The sequence below is a fragment of the Lissotriton vulgaris genome, chromosome 1_1 (assembly GCF_964263255.1).
Source record: "Lissotriton vulgaris chromosome 1_1, aLisVul1.2, whole genome shotgun sequence".
Taxonomy (NCBI): domain Eukaryota; kingdom Metazoa; phylum Chordata; class Amphibia; order Caudata; family Salamandridae; genus Lissotriton; species Lissotriton vulgaris.
Genome location: NC_141685.1, coordinates 1,368,593,276 through 1,368,616,456, shown reverse-complemented (window position 1 = coordinate 1,368,616,456; position 23,181 = coordinate 1,368,593,276). Strand labels below are relative to the sequence as shown.

Here is a 23,181-nt window from a genome sequence, read left to right as displayed (position 1 = left end):
CTAATAAAAACAGATCCTTTTCAATATTTAAACGATCTAACGACAAATTATTTAAACACACATGATTATAAGATGTAGGTATACTGTACTTACTGACATAAATTATCGTTCTTGAACATATTTGCGGTAAGGGGAGCGGAGCTCTCCCACAGGCCAATCAGAATGCAGATGAATGCAGTTGCAGTTGAGTGACCTGTGTTGTAGCTGTCTACAGGGAATGCACATATGTAGCTGTCTCGCAGCCCAATCCAGACATCAATTGAAGACAGGTTTACATGCAAATAGAGCAGTAAGTGCAGAGAAATGCTCACTCTCTAAAAATGGCATTTATACAATAGTAAGATTAAATCCAACCTCACCAGTAGATTGGATTTATCAATAAATAAATAAAGCTTCTCCTCTCTGATATGGAATTACCCCCCAAAAAGTATAAGGGAATACCCAATGCTAAAATATGAGAGGGGCAGACCTCACAGTAGTGAAAAATGTAATAGACTGTTTGATAATACTAGGACATACAAACTAACACAGTACATGTCTTACCTTTTACTTACATAGCATGATGCCCCTAGGACTACTTAGGGCCTACCTTAGGGGTTACTGATATGTAATAAAATTGGAGTTTAAGGCTTGGCAAGTAGTTTTAAATGCCAAGTCGAAGTGGCAGTACACTGCAGCACAGGCACTGCAGTAGCAGGCTTGAGACAGGTTTGAAATGCTATTTCTTTGGGCGGCACAATCAGTCCCTGGGTATATGGTATACCACTTTACAAGGGGCTTTCAAGTAAATTAAATCTGTCAGTCAGGTGTACTCCAATTATACACATGATTAGGGAAGAAGCACGTGCACTTCAGCACTGATTAGTAGCGATAAAGTGATCAGAGTCCTAAGGCCAACAAAAAGATACAGCAAAATGCGGAGGAGAAAAGCAATAAGGTGGGGTTGGGACCACCTTAAGAATGCAAGGTCTAACAAAAATGAACTAAGGATAACATGAGTAAAACATCAGGTTTCTCTACAGCATTTGGTGAGACAAGTGGGCCTTCTTTTATCTTCCATAAATGCAATCTTTCCCGGACCCCTTTATTATATAGCTCTTCAAGGAAAAAATATAAAGCACTTACAAAGGAGCCTCAAATACTCAAAGATTGTAGACTTCTGTAATATGGGCCATATACTAAAAGCAGCACGAAAACAGAGTGCAATAGGGTCCAAAAAACTTGAGTGACCCATGAGAGTATGCATGCAAGCCTATGGTATTCCAAACTAGAGATATACACATGCAATTTTTGTTTTTAGGAGAGAATGTGCCTGCTGAAAAAAACATTATTTTTAAAAAGTGCATTGCAGAATATCAGGAATTTGCTGTGGGACACCTTGAAAATTTGCATACAGGTTATGTGCACACGCCTCACAGTCAGTTGTTGTGGCCGAGTGGTTAAGGCGATGGACTAGAAATCCATTGGGGTCTCCCCGCGCAGGTTCGAATCCTGCCGACGACGACAATCTTTTTAACATCGGCTACAATTTCAGAAGTTAACCTTTAGTATTTCTTCCATGTCAGTTTTATAAATAGGTGGCTTATTTTGGTTTCACTATTGCCATATCACATATTTATTATCGCTCCCCCTTTCATATCTTTGCTATAATTCTCGTCCTTCATTAGCGCTGGTGCAAACGCTTCAAATTATTATACCCTGGCTCTCTCGGTCATACCTGTGTATGCACTTGAAACTTACTTTACCAATAAAAGAAACAAATAGAGAAATAAAATAAAAGTGCTAGCTGTATTAGGCAAACACACTTCATAAAACTGCATTTTCTTTTCTATTCTCCCCCGTGTTACAAGCTTAACTGCTCCCTGTGTAATTTCTCTTAACCTGCTGTTCCTGGAAGAGAATTTCATCTACAAGCTCTTTCTGTGTTTTTTCCTAGTCTTTTCTTTCCCTTTTCTTAGATTTGTAACTGTTCCTTTACGTGCTCTATTTAGGCGCCATTAATCTCATTTGAGCTCCTTGTACCTGCTGCTGTTTTCTCCACACCTCATACTGTCTTTTCCCTCTTTCTCTGTTTCTCTGCGGTTGGTGGCTACTTTCCAAAGCGTCTGATGCCCCAATGTTCCTTTGTCTTGTTGTCAGACGTGAATTTGAAAAGCAACAAAATTAACAAGCCTTTACCACTCACACATGGCAGAAGTTTATACTTTAATTCAATGAGCTAAGAAAAGTGTGTTGTGGGGCCCCTACGAGCCATGGTGCTTGCTTCATCATAATTAGGCATGCAGTCATTAGCCACAGCTCTGATTATGGGTCACTGAGGTCAGTTTCAATAATTCCTCAAAAACCTAACCATGCAGTCCCCCCTAACTGTGTAGTTATCTTGCTTTACTGCTGTTTGTGTGATTAGCTGGGAGGAGCTCACGGCAGCATCCTCCTAATAAAAGTGTAGATGGACCGTTCCTTAACTCTTTCTTGCTTCACATACAGATGGCTTGAGGAGGTACAGGGGAGATGCAGGTCTAATAAACAGAATAGAATATCTGCGCCAGGTGTGTTTCTCTGCATTGGTGTCCCATCACAGGCCCACCAGTGTATGTGTGGACTTTGACTCCTGCCAGTTCACAAGCAGGCGGCCAGGAAACGGTTTCAGCCTATCAACCACTGAGGAGATAAAGCCTTTGTATAAGGAATGAGGAAGCAATGAACACATTCAGCCTATCACAGGAGTAGCCCTGTGTGTTCCGAATTATAATTTCTTCATTTCACTGTACGTTATTGAGCCCAAGTAGCTCGCCGTGATCGTATAGTGATTAGTACTCTGCGTTGTGGCCGCAGCAACCTCGGTTCGAATCTGAGTCATGGCATTGTGGTTGGCAATGTCACGGCAGTTGGGGTTTTCCTTTACAGAATTCCCAAATGTACCAGTTGTTTTTGTAAAATGTCTATTAAAAACAGATCCTTTTCAATATTTAAACGATCTAACGACAAATTATTTAAACACACATGATTATAAGATGTAGGTATACTGTACTTACTGACATAAATTATCGTTCTTGAACATATTTGCGGTAAGGGGAGCGGAGCTCTCCCCCAGGCCAATCAGAATGCAGATGAATGCAGTTGCAGTTGAGTGACCTGTGTTGTGGCTGTCTACAGGGAATGCACATATGTAGCTGTCTCGCAGCCCAATCCAGACGTCAATTGAAGACAGGTTTACATGCAAATAGAGCAGTAAGTGCAGAGAAATGCTCACTCTCTGAAAATGGCATTTATACAATAGTAAGATTAAATCCAACCTCACCAGTTGATAGGATTTATCAATAAATAAATAAAGCTTCTCCTCTCTGATATGGAATTACCCCCCAAAAAGTATAAGGGAATACCCAATGCTAACCTATGAGAGGGGCAGACCTCACAGTAGTGAAAAATGTAATAGACTGTTTGATACTACTAGGACATACAAACTACCACAGTACATGTCTTACCTTTTACTTACATAGCATGATGCCCCCAGGACTACCTAGGGCCTACCTTAGGGGTTACTGATATGTAATAAAATTGGAGTTTAAGGCTTGGCAAGTAGTTTTAAATGCCAAGTCGAAGTGGCAGTACACTGCAGCACAGGCACTGCAGTAGCAGGCTTGAGACAGGTTTGAAATGCTATTTCTTTGGGCGGCACAATCAGTCCCTGGGTATATGGTATACCACTTTACAAGGGGCTTTCAAGTAAATTAAATCTGTCAGTCAGGTGTACTCCAATTATACACATGATTAGGGAAGAAGCACGTGCACTTCAGCACTGATTAGTAGCGATAAAGTGATCAGAGTCCTAAGGCCAACAAAAAGATACAGCAAAATGCGGAGGTGAAAAGCAATAAGGTGGGGTTGGGACCACCTTAAGAATGCAAGGTCTAACAAAAACGAATTAAGGATAACATGAGTAAAACATCAGGTTTCTCTACAGCATTTGGTGAGACAAGTGGGCCTTCTTTTATCTTCCATAAATGCAATCTTTCCCGGACCCATTTATTATATAGCTCTTCAAGGAAAAAATATAAAGCACTTACAAAGGAGCCTCAAATACTCAAAGATGGTAGACTTCTGTAATATGGGCCATATACTAAAAGCAGCACGAAAACAGAGTGCAATAGGGTCCAAAAAACTTGAGTGACCCATGAGAGTATGCATGCAAGCCTATGGTATTCCAAACTAGAGATATAAGCATGCAATTTTTGTTTTTAGGAGAGAATGTGCCTGCTGAAAAAAACATTATTTTTAAAAAGTGCATTGCAGAATATCAGGAATTTGCTGTGGGACACCTTGAAAACTTGCATACAGATTATTTGCACATGCCTTACAGTCAGTTGTTGTGGCCCAGTGGTTAAGGCGATGGACTAGAAATGCATTGGGGTCTCCCCGCGCAGAGTCGAATCCTGCCGACAACGAGAATCTTTTTAACATCGGCTACAATTTCAGAAGTTAACCTTTAGTATTTCTTCCATGTCAGTTTTATAAATAGGTGGCTTATTTTGGTGTCACTATTGCCATATCACATATTTATTATCGCTCCCCCTTTCATATCTTTGCTATAATTCTCGTCCTTCATTAGCGCTGGTGCAAACGCTTCAAATTATTATACCCTGGCTCTCTCGGTCATACCTGTGCATGCACTTGAAACTTACTTTACCAATAAAAGAAGCAAATAGAGAAATAAAATAAAAGTGCTAGCTGTATTAGGCAAACACACTTCATAAAACTGCATTTTCTTTTCTATTCTCCCCCGTGTTACAAGCTTAACTGCTCCCTGTGTAATTTCTCTTAACCTGCTGTTCCTGGAAGAGAATTTCATCTACAAGCTCTTTCTGTGTTTTTTCCTAGTCTTTTCTTTCCCTTTTCTTAGATTTGTAACTGTTCCTTTACGTGCTCTATTTAGGCGCCATTAATCTCATTTGAGCTCCTTGTACCTGCTGCTGTTTTCTCCACACCTCATACTGTCTTTTCCCTCTTTCTCTGTTTCTCTGCGGTTGGTGGCTACGTTCCAAAGCGTCTGATGCCCCAATGTTCCTTCGTCTTGTTGTCAGACGTGAATTTGAAAAGCAACAAAATTAACAAGCCTTTACCACTCACACATGGCAGAAGTTTATTCTTTAATTCAATGAGCTAAGAAAAGTGTGTTGTGGGGCCCCTATGAGTCATGGTGCTTGCTTCATCATAATTAGGCATGCAGTCATTAGCCACAGCTCTGATTATGGGTCACTGAGGTCAGTTTCAATAATTCCTCAAAAACCTAACCATGCAGTCCCCCCTAACTTTGTAGTTATCTTGCTTTACTGCTGTTTGTGTGATTAGCTGGGAGGAGCTCACGGCAGCATCCTCCCAATAAAAGTGTAGATGGACTGTTCCTTAACTCTTTCTTGCTTCACATACAGATGGCTTGAGGAGGTACAGGGGAGATGCAGGTCTAATAAACAGAATAGAATATCTGCACCAGGTGTGTTTCTCTGCATTGGTGTCCCATCACAGGCCCACCAGTGTATGTGTGGACTTTGACTCCTGCCAGTTCACAAGCAGGCGGCCAGGAAACGGTTTCAGCCTATCAACCACTGAGGAGATAAAGCCTTTGTATAAGGAATGAGGAAGCAATGAACACATTCAGCCTATCACAGGAGTAGCCCTGAGTGTTCCGAATTATAATTTCTTCATTTCACTGTAAGTTATTGAGCCCAAGTAGCTCGCCGTGATCGTATAGTGGTTAGTACTCTGCGTTGTGGCCGCAGCAACCTCGGTTCGAATCTGAGTCACGGCATTGTGGTTGGCAATGTCACGGCAGTTGGGTTTTTCCTTTACAGAATTCCCAAATGTACCAGTTGTTTTTGTAAAATGTCTATTAAAAACAGATCCTTTTCAATATTTAAACGATCTAACGACAAATTATTTAAACACACATGATTATAAGATGTAGTTATACTGTACTTACTGACATAAATTATCGTTCTTGAACATATTTGCGGTAAGGGGAGCGGAGCTCTCCCCCAGGCCAATCAGAATGCAGATGAATGCAGTTGCAGTTGAGTGACCTGTGTTGTGGCTGTCTACAGGGAATGCACATATGTAGCTGTCTCGCAGCCCAATCCAGACGTCAATTGAAGACAGGTTTACATGCAAATAGAGCAGTAAGTGCAGAGAAATGCTCACTCTCTAAAAATGGCAATTATACAATAGTAAGATTAAATCCAACCTCACCAGTTGATAGGATTTATCAATAAATAAATAAAGCTTCTCCTCTCTGATATGGAATTCCCCCCCAAAAAGTATAAGGGAATACCCAATGCTAACCTATGAGAGGGGCAGACCTCACAGTAGTGAAAAATGTAATAGACTGTTTGATACTACTAGGACATACAAACTACCACAGTACATGTCTTACCTTTTACTTACATAGCATGATGCCCCTAGGACTACTTAGGGCCTACCTTAGGGGTTACTGATATGTAATAAAATTGGAGTTTAAGGCTTGGCAAGTAGTTTTAAATGCCAAGTCGAAGTGGCAGTACACTGCAGCACAGGCACTGCAGTAGCAGGCTTGAGACAGGTTTGAAATGCTATTTCTTTGGGCGGCACAATCAGTCCCTGGGTATATGGTATACCACTTTACAAGGGGCTTTCAAGTAAAATAAATCTGTCAGTCAGGTGTACTCCAATTATACACATGATTAGGGAAGAAGCACGTGCACTTCAGCACTGATTAGTAGCGATAAAGTGATCAGAGTCCTAAGGCCAACAAAAAGATACAGCAAAATGCGGAGGTGAAAAGCAATAAGGTGGGATTGGGACCACCTTAAGAATGCAAGGTCTAACAAAAACGAATTAAGGATAACATGAGTAAAACATCAGGTTTCTCTACAGCATTTGGTGAGACAAGTGGGCCTTCTTTTATCTTCCATAAATGCAATCTTTCCCGGACCCATTTATTATATAGCTCTTCAAGGAAAAAATATAAAGCACTTACAAAGGAGCCTCAAATACTCAAAGATGGTAGACTTCTGTAATATGGGCCATATACTAAAAGCAGCACGAAAACAGAGTGCAATAGGGTCCAAAAAACTTGAGTGACCCATGAGAGTATGCATGCAAGCCTATGGTATTCCAAACTAGAGATATACGCATGCAATTTTTGTTTTTAGGAGAGAATGTGCCTGCTGAAAAAAACATTATTTTTAAAAAGTGCATTGCAGAATATCAGGAATTTGCTGTGGGACACCTTGAAAACTTGCATACAGATTATTTGCACACGCCTTACAGTCAGTTGTTGTGGCCCAGTGGTTAAGGCGATGGACTAGATATGCATTGGGGTCTCCCCGCGCAGGGTCGAATCCTGCCGACAACGAGAATCTTTTTAACATCGGCTACAATTTCAGAAGTTCACCTTTAGTATTTCTTCCATGTCAGTTTCATAAATAGGTGGCTTATTTTGATGTCACTATTGCCATATCACATATTTATTATCGCTCCCCCTTTCATATCTTTGCTATAACTCTCGTCCTTCATTAGCGCTGGTGCACACGCTTCAAATTATTATACCCTGGCTCTCTCGGTCATACCTGTGCATGCACTTGAAACTTACTTTACCAATAAAAGAAGCAAATAGAGAAATAAAATAAAAGTGCTAGCTGGATTAGGCAAACACACTTCATAAAACTGCATTTTCTTTTCTATTCTCCCCCGTGTTACAAGCTTAACTGCTCCCTGTGTAATTTCTCTTAACCTGCTGTTCCTGGAAGAGAATTTCATCTACAAGCTCTTTCTGTGTTTTTTCCTAGTCTTTTCTTTCCCTTTTCTTAGATTTGTAACTGTTCCTTTACGTGCTCTATTTAGGCGCCATTAATCTCATTTGAGCTCCTTGTACCTGCTGCTGTTTTGTCCACACCTCATACTGTCTTTTCCCTCTTTCTCTCTATCTCTGCGGTTGGTGGCTACTTTGCAAAGCGTCTGATGCCCCAATGTTCCTTCTTCTTGTTGTCAGACGTGAATTTGAAAAGCAACGAAATTAACAAGCCTTTACCACTCACACATGGCAGAAGTTTATACTTTAATTCAATGAGCTAAGAAAAGTGTGTTGTGGGGCCCCTACGAGCCATGGTGCTTGCTTCATCATAATTAGGCATGCAGTCATTAGCCACAGCCCTGATTATGGGTCACTGAGGTCAGTTTCAATAATTCCTCAAAAACCTAACCATGCAGTCCCCCCTAACTGTGTAGTTATCTTGCTTTACTGCTGTTTGTGTGATTAGCTGGGAGGAGCTCACGGCAGCATCCTCCCAATAAAAGTGTAGATGGACCGTTCCTTAACTCTTTCTTGCTTCACATACAGATGGCTTGAGGAGGTACAGGGGAGATGCAGGTCTAATAAACAGAATAGAATATCTGTGCCAGGTGTGTTTCTCTGCATTGGTGTCCCATCACAGGCCGACCAGTGTATGTGTGATCTTTGACTCCTGCCAGTTCACAAGCAGGCGGCCAGGAAACGGTTTCAGCCTATCAACCACTGAGGAGATAAAGCCTTTGTATAAGGAATGAGGAAGCAATGAACACATTCAGCCTATCACAGGAGTAGCCCTGAGTGTTCCGAATTATAATTTCTTCATGTTACTGTACGTTATTGAGCCCAAGTAGCTCGCCGTGATCGCATAGTGGTTAGTACTCTGCGTTGTGGCCGCAGCAACCTCGGTTCGAATCCGAGTCACGGCATTGTGGTTGGCAATGTCACGGCAGTTGGGTTTTTCCTTTACAGAATTCCCAAATGTACCAGTTGTTTTTGTAAAATGTCTATTAAAAACAGATCCTTTTCAACATTTAAACGATCTAACGACAAATTATTTAAACACACATGATTATAAGATGTAGGTATACTGTACTTACTGACATAAATTATCGTTCTTGAACATATTTGCGGTAAGGGGAGCGGAGCTCTCCCCCAGGCCAATCAGAATGCAGATGAATGCAGATGCAGTTGAGTGACCTGTGTTGTGGCTGTCTACAGGGAATGCACATATGTAGCTGTCTCGCAGCCCAATCCAGACGTCAATTGAAGACAGGTTTTCATGCAAATAGAGCAGTAAGTGCAGAGAAATGCTCACTCTCTAAAAATGGCATTTATACAATAGTAAGATTGAATCCAACCTCACCAGTAGATAGGATTTATCAATAAATAAATAAAGCTTCTCTTCTCTGATATGGAATTACCCCCCAAAAAGTATAAGGGAATACCCAATGCTAACCTATGAGAGGGGCAGACCTCACAGTAGTGAAAAATGTAATAGACTGTTTGATACTACTAGGACATACAAACTACCACAGTACATGTCTTACCTTTTACTTACATAGCATGATGCCCCTAGGACTACCTAGGGCCTACCTTAGGGGTTACTGATATGTAATAAAATTGGAGTTTAAGGCTTGGCAAGTAGTTTTAAATGCCAAGTCGAAGTGGCAGAACACTGCAGCACAGGCACTGCAGTAGCAGGCTTGAGACAGGTTTGAAATGCTATTTCTTTGGGCGGCACAATCAGTCCCTGGGTATATGGTATACCACTTTACAAGGGGCTTTCAAGTAAATTAAATCTGTCAGTCAGGTATACTCCAATTATACACATGATTAGGGAAGAAGCACGTGCACTTCAGCACTGATTAGTAGCGATAAAGTGATCAGAGTCCTAAGGCCAACAAAAAGATACAGCAAAATGCGGAGGTGAAAAGCAATAAGGTGGGGTTGGGACCACCTTAAGAATGCAAGGTCTAACAAAAACAAACTAAGGATAACATGAGTAAAACATCAGGTTTCTCTACAGCATTTGGTGAGACAAGTGGGCCTTCTTTTATCTTCCATAAATGCAATCTTTCCCGGACACCTTTATTATATAGCTCTTCAAGGAAAAAATATAAAGCACTTACAAAAGAGCCTCAAATACTCAAAGATGGTAGACTTCTGTAATATGGGCCATATACTAAAAGCAGCACGAAAACAGAGTGCAATAGGGTCCAAAAAACTTGAGTGACCCATGAGAGTATGCATGCAAGCCTATGGTATTCCAAACTAGAGATATACGCATGCAATTTTTGTTTTTAGGAGAGAATGTGCCTGCTGAAAAAAATATTTTTAAAAAGTGCATTGCAGAATATCAGGAATTTGCTGTGGGACACCTTGAAAACTTGCATACAGATTATGTGCACACGCCTTACAGTCAGTTTTTGTGGCCGAGTGGTTAAGGCGATGGACTAGAAATCCATTGGGGTCTCCCTGCGCAGGTGCGAATCCTGCCGACAACGAGAATCTTTTTAACATCGGCTACAATTTCAGAAGTTAACCTATAGTATTTCTTCCATGTCAGTTTTATAAATAGGTGGCTTATTTTGGTGTCACTATTGCCATATCACATATTTATTATCGCTCCCCCTTTCATATCTTTGCTATAACTCTCGTCCTTCATTAGCGCTGGTGCAAACGCTTCAAATTATTATACCCTGGCTCTCTCGGTCATACCTGTGCATGCACTTGAAACTTACTTTACCAATAAAAGAAGCAAATAGAGAAATAAAATAAAAGTGCTAGCTGGATTAGGCAAACACACTTCATAAAACTGCATTTTCTTTTCTATTCTCCCCCGTGTTACAAGCTTAACTGCTCCCTGTGTAATTTCTCTTAACCTGCTGTTCCTGGAAGAGAATTTCATCTACAAGCTCTTTCTGTGTTTTTTCCTAGTCTTTTCTTTCCCTTTTCTTAGATTTGTAACTGTTCCTTTACGTGCTCTATTTAGGCGCCATTAATCTCATTTGAGCTCCTTGTACCTGCTGCTGTTTTCTCCACACCTCATACTGTCTTTTCCCTCTTTCTCTGCGGTTGGTGGCTACTTTCCAAAGCGTCTGATGCCCCAATGTTCCTTCGTCTTGTTGTCAGACGTGAATTTGAAAAGCAACATAATTAACAAGCCTTTACCACTCACACATGGCAGAAGTTTATACTTTAATTCAATGAGCTAAGAAAAGTGTTTTCTGGGGCCCCTACGAGCCATGGTGCTTGCTTCATCATAATTAGGCATGCAGTCATTAGCCACTGCTCTGATTATGGATCACTGAGGTCAGTTTCAATAATTCCTCAAAAACCTAATCATGCAGTCCCCCCTAACTGTGTAGTTATCTTGCTTTACTGCTGTTTGTGTGATTAGCTGGGAGGAGCTCACGGCAGCATCCTCCCAATAAAAGTGTAGATGGACCGTTCCTTAACTCTTTCTTGCTTCACATACAGATGGCTTGAGGAGGTACAGGGGAGATGCAGGTCTAATAAACAGAATAGAATATCTGCACCAGGTGTGTTTCTCTGCATTGGTGTCCCATCACAGGCCCACCAGTGTATGTGTGATCTTTGACTCCTGCCAGTTCACAAGCAGGCAGCCAGGAAACGGTTTCAGCCTATCAACCACTGAGGAGATAAAGCCTTTGTATAAGGAATGAGGAAGCAATGAACACATTCAGCCTATCAAAGGAGTAGCCCTGAGTGTTCCGAATTATAATTTCTTCATGTCACTGTACGTTATTGAGCCCAAGTAGCTCGCCGTGATCGTATAGTGGTTAGTACTCTGCGTGGTGGCCGCAGCAACCTCGGTTCGATTCCAAGTCACGGCACTGTGGTTGGCAATGTCACGGCAGTTGAGTTTTTCCTTTACAGAATTCCCAAATATACCAGTTGTTTTTGTAAAATGTCTATTAAAAACAGATCCTTTTCAATATTTAAACGATCTAACGACAAATTATTTAAACACACATGATTATAAGATGTAGGTATACTGTACTTACTGACATAAATTATCGTTCTTGAACATATTTGCGGTAAGGGGAGCGGAGCTCTCCCCCAGGCCAATCAGAATGCAGATGAATGCAGTTGCAGTTGAGTGACCTGTGTTGTGGCTGTCTACAGGGAATGCACATATGTAGCTGTCTCGCAGCCAGATCCAGACGTCAATTGAAGACAGGTTTTCATGCAAATAGAGCAGTAAGTGCAGAGAAATGCTTACTCTCTAAAAATGGCATTTATACAATAGTAAGATTAAATTCCACCTCCCCAGTAGATAGGATTTATCAATAAATAAATAAATCTTCTCCTCTCTGATATGGAATTACCCCCCAAAAAGTATAAGGGAATACCCAATGCTAACCAATGAGAGGGGCAGACCTCACAGTAGTGAAAAATGTAATAGACTGTTTGATACTACTAGGACATTCAAACAACCACAGTACATGTCTTACCTTTTACTTACATAGCATGATGCCCCTAGGACTACCTAGGGCCTACCTTAGGGGTTACTGATATGTAATAAAATCGGAGTTTAAGGCTTGGCAAGTAGTTTTAAATGCCAAGTCGAAGTGGCAGTACAGCGCAGCACAGTAGCAGGCTTGAGACAGGTTTGAAATGCTATTTCTTTGGGCGGCACAATCAGTCCCTGGGTATATGGTATACCACTTTACAAGGGGCTTTCAAGTAAATTAAATCTGTCAGTCAGGTATACTCCAATTATACACATGATTAGGGAAGAAGCACGTGCACTTCAGCACTGATTAGTAGCGATAAAGTGATCAGAGTCCTAAGGCCAACAAAAAGATACAGCAAAATGCGGAGGTGAAAAGAAATAAGGTGGGGTTTGGACCACCTTAAGAATGCAAGGTCTAACAAAAACGAACTAAGGATAACATGAGTAAAACATCAGGTTTCTCTACAGCATTTGGTGAGACAAGTGGGCCTTCTTTTATCTTCCATAAATGCAATCTTTCCCGGACCCCTTTATTTTATAGCTCTTCAAGGAAAAAATATAAAGCACTTACAAAGGAGCCTCAAATACTCAAATATGGTAGACTTCTGTAATATGGGCCATATACTAAAAGCAGCACGAAAACAGAGTGCAATAGGGTCCAAAAAACTTGAGTGACCCATGAGAGTATGCATGCAAGCCTATGGTATTCCAAACTAGAGATATACGCATGCAATTTTTGTTTTTAGGAGAGAATGTGCCTGCTGAAAAAAACATTATTTTTAAAAAGTGCATTGCAGAATATCAGGAATTTGCTGTGGGACACCTTGAAAACTTGTATACAGATTATGTGCACACGCCTTACAGTCAGTTGTTGTGGCCGAGTGGTTAAGGCGGTGGACTAGAAATCCATTGGGGTCTCCCCGTGCAGGTTCGAATCCTGCCGACAACGAGAATCTTTTTAACATCGGCTACAATTTCAGAAGTTAACCTTTAGTATTTCTTCCATGTCAGTTTTATAAATAGGTGGCTTATTTTGGTGTCACTATTGCCATATCACATATTTATTATCGCTCCCCCTTTCATATCTTTGCTATAACTCTCGTCCTTCATTAGCGCTGGTGCAAACGCTTCAAATTATTATACCCTGGCTCTCTCGGTCATACCTGTGCATGCACTTGAAACTTACTTTACCAATAAAAGAAGCAAATATAGAAATAAAATAAAAGTGCTAGCTGGATTAGGCAAACACACTTCATAAAACTGCATTTTCTTTTCTATTCTCCCCCGTGTTACAAGCTTAACTCCTCCCTGTGTAATTTCTCTTAACCTGCTGTTCCTGGAAGAGAATTTCATCTACAAGCTCTTTCTGTTTTTTTTCCTAGTCTTTTCTTTCCCTTTTCTTAGTTTTGTAACTGTTCCTTTACGTGCTCTATTTAGGCGCCATTAATCTCATTTGAGCTCCTTGTACCTGCTGCTGTTTTCTCCACACCTCATACTGTCTTTTCCCTCTTTCTCTCTTTCTCTGCGGTTAGTGGCTACTTTCCAAAGCATCTGATGCCCCAATGTTCCTTCGTCTTGTTGTCAGACGTGAATTTGAAAAGCAACAAAATTAACAAGCCTTTACCACTCACACATGGCAGAAGTTTATACTTTAATTCAATGAGCTAAGAAAAGTGTTTTGCGGGGCCCCTACGAGCCATGGTGCTTGCTTCATCATAATTAGGCATGCAGTCATTAGCCACAGCTCTGATTATGGGTCACTGAGGTCAGTTTCAATAATTCCTCAAAAACTTAACCATGCAGTACCCCCTAACTGTGTAGTTATCTTGCTTTACTGCTGTTTGTGTGATTAGCTGGGAGGAGCTCACGGCAGCATCCTCCCAATAAAAGTGTAGATGGACCGTTCCTTAACTCTTTCTTGCTTCACATACAGATGGCTTGAGGAGGTACAGGGGAGATGCAGGTCTAATAAACAGAATAGAATATCTGCGCCAGGTGTGTTTCTCTGCATTGGTGTCCCATCACAGGCCCACCAGTGTATGTGTGATCTTTGACTCCTGCCAGTTCACAAGCAGGCGGCCAGGAAACGGTTTCAGCCTATCAACCACTGAGGAGATAAAGCCTTTGTATAAGGAATGAGGAAGCAATGAACACATTCAGCCTATCACAGGAGTAGCCCTGAGTGTTCCGAATTATAATTTCTTCATGTCACTGTAAGTTATTGAGCCCAAGTAGCTCGCCGTGATCGTATAGTGGTTAGTACTCTGCGTTGTGGCTGCAGCAACCTCGGTTCGAATTCGAGTCACGGCATTGTGGTTGGCAATGTCACGGCAGTTGGGTTTTTCCTTTACAGAATTCCCAAATGTACCAGTTGTTTTGGTAAAATGTCTATTAAAAACAGATCCTTTTCAATATTTAAACGATCTAACGACAAATTATTTAAACACACATGATTATAAGATGTAGGTATACTGTACTTACTGACATAAATTATCGTTCTTGAACATATTTGCGGTAAGGGGAGCGGAGCTCTCCCCCAGGCCAATCAGAATGCAGATGAATGCAGTTGCAGTTGAGTGACCTGTGTTGTGGCTGTCTACAGGGAATGCACATATGTAGCTGTCTCGCAGCCCAATCCAGACGTCAATTGAAGACAGGTTTTCATGCAAATAGAGCAGTAAGTGCAGAGAAATGCTCACTCTCTAAAAATGGCATTTATACAATAGTAAGATTAAATCCAACCTCACCAGTAGATAGGATTTATCAATAAATAAATAAAGCTTCTCCTCTCTGATATGGAATTACACCCCAAAAAGTATAAGGGAATACCCAATGCTAACCTATGAGAGGGGCAGACCTCACAGTAGTGAAAAATGTAATAGACTGTTTGATACTACTAGGACATACAAACTACCACAGTACATGTCTTACCTTTTACTTACATAGCATGATGCCCCTAGGACTACCTAGGGCCTACCTTAGGGGTTACTGATATGTAATAAAATTGGAGTTTAAGGCTTGGCAAGTAGTTTTAAATGCCAAGTCGAAGTGGCAGTACACTGCAGCACAGGCACTGCAGTAGCAGGCTTGAGACAGGTTTGAAATGCTATTTCTTTGGGCGGCACAATCAGTCCCTGGGTATATGGTATACCACTTTACAAGGGGCTTTCAAGTAAATTAAATCTGTCAGTCAGGTATACTCCATTTATACACATGATTAGGGAAGAAGCACGTGCACTTCAGCACTGATTAGTAGCGATAAAGTGATCAGAGTCTTAAGGCCAACAAAAAGATACAGCAAAATGTGGAGGTGAAAAGCAATAAGGTGGGTTTGGGACCACCTTAAGAATGCAAGGTCTAACAAAAACGAACTAAGGATAACATGAGTAAAACATCAGGTTTCTCTACAGCATTTGGTGAGACAAGTGGGCCTTCTTTTATCTTCCATAAATGCAATCTTTCCCGGACCCCTTTATTATATAGCTCTTCAAGGAAAAAATATAAAGCACTTACAAAGGAGCCTCAAATACTCAAAGATGGTAGACTTCTGTAATACGGGCCATATACTAAAAGCAGCACGAAAACAGAGTGCAATAGGGTCCAAAAAACTTGAGTGACCCATGAGAGTATGCATGCAAGCCTATGTTATTCCAAACTAGAGATATACGCATGCAATTTTTGTTTTTAGGAGAGAATGTGCCTGCTGAAAAAAACATTATTTTTAAAAAGTGCATTGCAGAATATCAGGAATTTGCTGTGGGACACCTTGAAAACTTGCATGCAGATTATGTGCACATGCCTCACAGTCAGTTGTTGTGGCCGAGTGTTTAAGGCGATGGACTAGAAATCCATTGGGGTCTCCCCGCGCAGGTTCGAATCCTGCCGACAAGGAGAATCTTTTTAACATCGGCTACAATTTCAGAAGTTAACCTTTAGTTTTTCTTCCATGTCAGTTTTATAAATAGGTGGCTTATTTTGGTGTCACTATTGCCATATCACATATTTATTATCGCTCCCCCTTTCATATCTTTGCTATAACTCTCGTCCTTCATTAGCGCTGGTGCAAACGCTTCAAATTATTATACCCTGGCTCTCTCGGTCATACCTGTGCATGCACTTGAAACTTACTTTACCAATAAAAGAAGCAAATAGAGAAATAAAATAAAAGTGCTAGCTAGATTAGGCAAACACACTTCATAAAACTGCATTTTCTTTTCTATTCTCCCCCGTGTTACAAACTTAACTGCTCCCTGTGTAATTTCTCTTAACCTGCTGTTCCTGGGAGAGAATTTCATCTACTAGCTCTTTCTGTGTTTTTTCCTAGTCTTTTCTTTCCCTTTTCTTAGATTTGTAACTGTTCCTTTACGTGCTCTATTTAGGCGCCATTAATCTCATTTGAGCTCCTTGTACCTGCTGCTGTTTTCTCCACACCTCATACTGCCTTTTCCCTCTTTCTCTCTTTCTCTGCGGTTGGTGGCTACTTTCCAAAGTGTCTGATGCCCCAATGTTCCTTCTTCTTGTTGTCAGACGTGAATTTGAAAAGCAACAAAATTAACATGCCTTTACCACTCACACATGGCAGAAGTTTATACTTTAATTCCATGAGCTAATAAAAGTGTGTTGTGGGGCCCCTACGAGCCATGGTGCTTGCTTCATCATAATTAGGCATGCAGTCATTAGCCACAGCTCTGATTATGGGTCACTGAGGTCAGTTTCAATAATTCCTCAAAAACCTAACCATGCAGTTCCCCCTAACTGTGTAGTTATCTTGCTTTACTGCTGTTTGTGTGATTAGCTGGGAGGAGCTCACGGCAGCATCCTCCCAATAAAAGTGTAGATGGACCGTTCCTTAACTCTTTCTTGCTTCACATACAGATGGCTTGAGGAGGTACAGGGGAGATGCAGGTCTAATAAACAGAATAGAATATCTGCGCCAGGTGTGTTTCTCTGCATTGGTGTCCCATCACAGGCCCACCAGTGTATGTGTGATCTTTGACTCCTGCCAGTTCACAAGCAGGCGGCCAGGAAACGGTTTCAGCCTATCAACCACTGAGGAGATAAAGCCTTTGTATAAGGAATGAGGAAGCAATGAACACATTCAGCCTATCACAGGAGTAGCCCTGAGTGTTCCGAATTATAATTTCTTCATGTCACTGGACGTTATTGAGCCCAAGTAGCTCGCTGTGATCGTATAGCGGTTAGTACTCTGCGTTGTGGCCACAGCAACCTAGGTTCGAATCCGAGTCACGGCATTGTGGTTGGCAATGTCACGGCAGTTGGGTTTTTCCTTTACAGAATTCCCAAATGTACCAGTTGTTTTTGTAAAATGTCTATTAAAAACAGATCCTTTTCAATATTTAAACGATCTAACGACAGATTATTTAAACACACATGATTATAAGATGTAGGTATACTGTACTTACTGACATAAATTATCGTTCTGGAACATATTTGCGGTAAGGGGAGCGGAGCTCTCCCCCAGGCCAATCAGAATGCAGATGAATGCAGTTGCAGTTGAGTGACCTGTGTTGTGGCTGTCTACAGGGAATGCACATATGTAGCTGTCTCGCAGCCCAATCCAGACGTCAATTGAAGACAGGTTTTGATGCAAATAGAGCAGTAAGTGCAGAGAAATGCTCACTCTCTAAAAATGGCATTTATACAATAGTAAGATTAAATCCAACCTCACCAGTAGATAGGATTTATCAATAAATAAATAAAGCTTCTCCTCTCTGATATGGAATTACCCCCCAAAAAGTATAAGGGAATACCCAATGCTAACCTATGAGAGGGGCAGACCTCACAGTAGTGAAAAATGTAATAGACTGTTTGATACTTCTAGGACATACAAACTACCACAGTACATGTCTTACCTTTTACTTACATAGCATGATGCCCCTAGGACTACCTAGGGCCTACCTTAAGGGTTACTGATATGTAATAAAATTGGAGTTTAAGGCTTGGCAAGTAGTTTTAAATGCCAAGTCGAAGTGGCAGTACACTGTAGCACAGGCACTGCAGTAGCAGGCTTGAGACAGGTTTGAAATGCTATTTCTTTGGGCGGCACAATCAGTCCCCGGGTATATGGTATACCACTTTACAAGGGGCTTTCAAGTAAATTAAATCTGTCAGTCAGGTATACTCCAATTATACACATGATTAGGGAAGAAGCACGTGCACTTCAGCACTGATTAGTAGCGATAAAGTGATCAGAGTCCTAAGGCCAACAAAAAGATACAGCAAAATGCGGAGGTGAAAAGCAATAAGGTGGGGTTGGGACCACCTTAAGAATGCAAGGTCTAACAAAAACGAACTAAGGATAACATGAGTAAAACATCAGGTTTCTCTACAGCATTTGGTGAGACAAGTGGGCCTTCTTTTATCTTCCATAAATGCAATCTTTCCCGGACCCCTTTATTATATAGCTCTTCAAGGAAAAAATATAAAGCACTTACAAAGGAGCCTGAAATACTCAAAGATGGTAGACTTCTGTAATATGGGCCATATACTAAATGCAGCACGAAAACAGAGTGCAATAGGGTCCAAAAAACTTGAGTGACCCATGAGAGTATGCATGCAAGCCTATGGTATTCCAAACTAGAGATATACGCATGCAATTTTTGTTTTTAGGAGAGAATGTGCCTGCTGAAAAAAACATTATTTTTAAAAAGTGCATTGCAGAATATCAGGAATTCGCTGTGGGACACCTTGAAAACTTGCATACAGATTATGTGCACACGCCTCACAGTCAGTTGTTGTGTCCGAGTGGTTAAGGTGATGGACTCGAAATCCATTGGGGTCTCCCCGCGCAGGTTCGAATCCTGCCGACAATGAGAATCTTTTTAACATCGGCTATAATTTCAGGAGTTAACCTTTAGTATTTCTTCCATGTCAGTTTTATAAATAGGTGGCGTATTTTGGTGTCACTATTGCCATATCACATATTTATTATCGCTCCCCCTTTCATATCTTTGCTATAACTCTCGTCCTTCATTAGCGCTGGTGCAAACGCTTCAAATTATTATACCCTGGCTCTCTCGGTCATACCTGTGCATGCACTTGAAACTTACTTTACCAATAAAAGAAGCAAATAGAGAAATAAAATAAAAGTGCTAGCTGGATTAGGCAAACACACTTCATAAAACTGCATTTTCTTTTCTATTCTCCCCCGTGTTACAAGCTTAACTGCTCCCTGTGTAGTTTCTCTTAACCTGCTGTTCCTGGAAGAGAATTTCATCTACTAGCTCTTTCTGTGTTTTTTCCTAGTCTTTTCTTTCCCTTTTCTTAGATTTGTAACTGTTCCTTTACGTGCTCTATTTAGGCGCCATTAATCTCATTTGAGCTCCTTGTACCTGCTCCTGTTTTCTCCACACCTCATACTGCCTTTTCCCTCTTTCTCTCTTTCTCTGCGGTTGGTGGTTACTTTCCAAAGCGTCTGATGCCCCAATGTTCCTTTGTCTTCTTGTCAGACGTGAATTTGAAAAGCAACAAAATTAACAAGCCTTTACCACTCACACATGGCAGAAGTTTATACTTTAATTCAAAGAGCTAAGAAAAGTGTGTTGTGGGGCCCCTACGAGCCATGGTGCTTGCTTCATCATAATTAGGCATGCAGTCATTAGCCACAGCTCTGATTATGGGTCACTGAGGTCAGTTTCAATAATTCCTCAAAAACCTAACCATGCAGTCCCCCCTAACTGTGTAGTTATCTTGCTTTACTGCTGTTTGTGTGATTAGCTGGGAGGCGCTCACGGCAGCATCCTCCCAATAAAAGTGTAGATGGACCGTTCCTTAACTCTTTCTTGCTTCACATACAGATGGCTTGAGGAGGTACAGGGGAAATGCAGGTCTAATAAACAGAATAGAATATCTGCGCCAGGTGTGTTTCTCTGCATTGGTGTCCCATTACAGTCCCACCAGTGTATGTGTGATCTTTGACTCCTGCCAGTTCACAAGCAGGCGGCCAGGAAACGGTTTCGGCCTATCAACCACTGAGGAGATAAAGCCTTTGTATAAGGAATGAGGAAGCAATGAACACATTCAGCCTATCACAGGAGTAGCCCTGAGTGTTCCGAATTATAATTTCTCCATGTCACTGTACGTTATTGAGCCCAAGTAGCTCGCCGTGATCGTATAGCGGTTAGTACTCTGCGTTGTGGCCGCAGCAACCTCGGTTCGAATCCGAGTCATGGCATTGTGGTTGGCAATGTCATGGCAGTTTGGTTTTTCCTTTACAGAATTCCCAAATGTACCAGTTGTTTTTGTAAAATGTCTATTAAAAACAGATCCTTTTCAATATTTCAACGATCTAACGACAGATTATTTAAACACACATGATTATAAGATGTAGGTATACTGTACTTACTGACATAAATTATTGTTCTGGAACATATTTGCGGTAAGGGGAGCGGAGCTCTCCCCCAGGCCAATCAGAATGCAGATGAATGCAGTTGCAGTTGAGTGACCTGTGTTGTGGCTGTCTACAGGGAATGCACATATGTAGCTGTCTCGCAGCCCAATCCAGACGTCAATTGAAGACAGGTTTTGATGCAAATAGAGCAGTAAGTGCAGAGAAATGCTCACTCTCTAAAAATTGCATTTATACAATAGTAAGATTAAATCCAACCTCAACAGTAGATAGGATTTATCAATAAATAAATAAAGCTTCTCCTCTCTGATATGGAATTACCCCCCAAAAAGTATAAGGGAATACCCAATGCTAACCTATGAGAGGGGCAGACCTCACAGTAGTGAAAAATGTAATAGACTGTTTGATACTTCTAGGACATACAAACTACCACAGTACATGTCTTACCTTTTACTTACATAGCATGATGCCCCTAGGACTACCTAGGGCCTACCTTAAGGGTTACTGATATGTAATAAAATTGGAGTTTAAGGCTTGGCAAGTAGTTTTAAATGCCAAGTCGAAGTGGCAGTACACTGCAGCACAGGCACTGCAGTAGCAGGCTTGAGACAGGTTTGAAATGCTATTTCTTTGGGCGGCACAATCAGTCCCCGGGTATATGGTATACCACTTTACAAGGGGCTTTCAAGTAAATTAAATCTGTCAGTCAGGTATACTCCAATTATACACATGATTTGGGAAGAAGCACGTGCACTTCAGCACTGATTAGTAGCGATAAAGTGATCAGAGTCCTAAGGCCAACAAAAAGATACAGCAAAATGCGGAGGTGAAAAGCAATAAGGTGGGGTTGGGACCACCTTAAGAATGCAAGGTCTAACAAAAACGAACTAAGGATAACATGAGTAAAACATCAGGTTTCTCTACAGCATTTGGTGAGACAAGTGGGCCTTCTTTTATCTTCCATAAATGCAATCTTTCCCGGACCCCTTTATTATATAGCTCTTCAAGGAAAAAATATAAAGCACTTACAAAGGAGCCTGAAATACTCAAAGATGGTAGACTTCTGTAATATGGGCCATATACTAAAAGCAGCACGAAAACAGAGTGCAATAGGGTCCAAAAAACTTGAGTGACCCATGAGAGTATGCATGCAAGATTATGGTAATCCAAACTAGAGATATACGCCTGCAATTTTTGTTTTTAGGAGAGAATGTGCCTGCTGAAAAAAACATTATTTTTAAAAAGTGCATTGCAGAATATCAGGAATTTGCTGTGGGACACCTTGAAAACTTGCATACAGATTATGTGCACACACCTTACAGTCACTTGTTGTGGCCGAGTGGTTAAGGCGATGGACTAGAAATCCATTGGGGTCCCACCGCGCAGGTTCGAATCCTGCCGACAACGAGAATCTTTTTAACATCAGCTACAATTTCAGAAGTTAACCTTTAGTATTTCTTCCATGTCAGTTTTATAAATAGGTGGCTTATTTTGGTGTCACTATTGCCATATCACATATTTATTATCGCTCCCCCTTTCATATCTTTGCTATAACTCTTGTCCTTCATTAGCGCTGGTGCAAACGCTTCAAATTATTATACCCTGGCTCTCTCGGTCATACCTGTGCATGCACTTGAAACTTACTTTACCAATAAAAGAAGCAAATAGAGAAATAAAATAAAAGTGCTAGCTGGATTAGGCAAACACACTTCATAAAACTACATTTTCTTTTCTATTCTCCCCCGTGTTACAAGCTTAACTGCTCCCTGTGTAATTTCTCTTAACCTGCTGTTCCTGGAAGAGAATTTCATCTACAAGCTCTTTCTGTGTTTTTTCCTAGTCTTTTCTTTCCCTTTTCTTAGATTTGTAACTGTTCCTTTACGTGCTCTATTTAGGCGCCATTAATCTCATTTGAGCTCCTTGTACCTGCTGCTGTTTTCTCCACACCTCATACTGCCTTTTTCCTCTTTCTCTCTTTCTCTGCGGTTGGTGGCTACTTTCCAAAGCGTCTGATGCCCCAATGTTCCTTCGTCTTATTGTCAGACGTGAATTTGAAAAGCAACAAAATTAACAAGCCTTTACCACTCACACATGGTAGAAGTTTATACTTTAATTCAATGAGCTAAGAAAAGTGTGTTGTGGGGCCCCTACGAGCCCTGGTGCTTGCTTCATCATAATTAGGCATGCAGTCATTAGCCACAGCTCTGATCATGGGTCACTGAGGTCAGTTTCAATAATTCCTCAAAAACCTAACCATGCAGTCCCCCCTAACTGTGTAGTTATCTTGCTTTACTGCTGTTTGTGTGATTAGCTGGGAGGAGCTCACGGCAGCATCCTCCCAATAAAAGTGTAGATGGACCGTTCCTTAACTCTTTCTTGCTTCACATACAGATGGCTTGAGGAGGTACAGGGGAGATGCAGGTCTAATAAACAGAATAGAATATCTGCGCCAGGTGTGTTTCTCTGCATTGGTGTCCGATCACAGGCCCACCAGTGTATGTGTGATCTTTG

The 23,181-nt window shown here is 41.2% G+C and overlaps 4 non-coding genes across 4 annotated transcripts; all 4 read left to right on the top strand.

Annotated features, from left to right (window-relative positions):
- Positions 1-1,421: 1,421 nt before the first annotated feature.
- Positions 1,422-1,503, top strand: TRNAS-AGA (transfer RNA serine (anticodon AGA)). Its single transcript has one exon. It is a non-coding gene; the product is annotated as a tRNA-Ser (tRNA).
- Positions 1,504-13,169: 11,666 nt separating this feature from the next.
- Positions 13,170-13,251, top strand: TRNAS-AGA (transfer RNA serine (anticodon AGA)). Its single transcript has one exon. It is a non-coding gene; the product is annotated as a tRNA-Ser (tRNA).
- Positions 13,252-19,053: 5,802 nt separating this feature from the next.
- Positions 19,054-19,135, top strand: TRNAS-CGA (transfer RNA serine (anticodon CGA)). Its single transcript has one exon. It is a non-coding gene; the product is annotated as a tRNA-Ser (tRNA).
- A 1,289-nt stretch (positions 19,136-20,424) lies between these two features.
- TRNAH-GUG (transfer RNA histidin (anticodon GUG)) lies at positions 20,425-20,496 on the top strand. The gene has a single exon. It is a non-coding gene; the product is annotated as a tRNA-His (tRNA).
- The last annotated feature ends 2,685 nt before the right edge of the window (positions 20,497-23,181 follow it).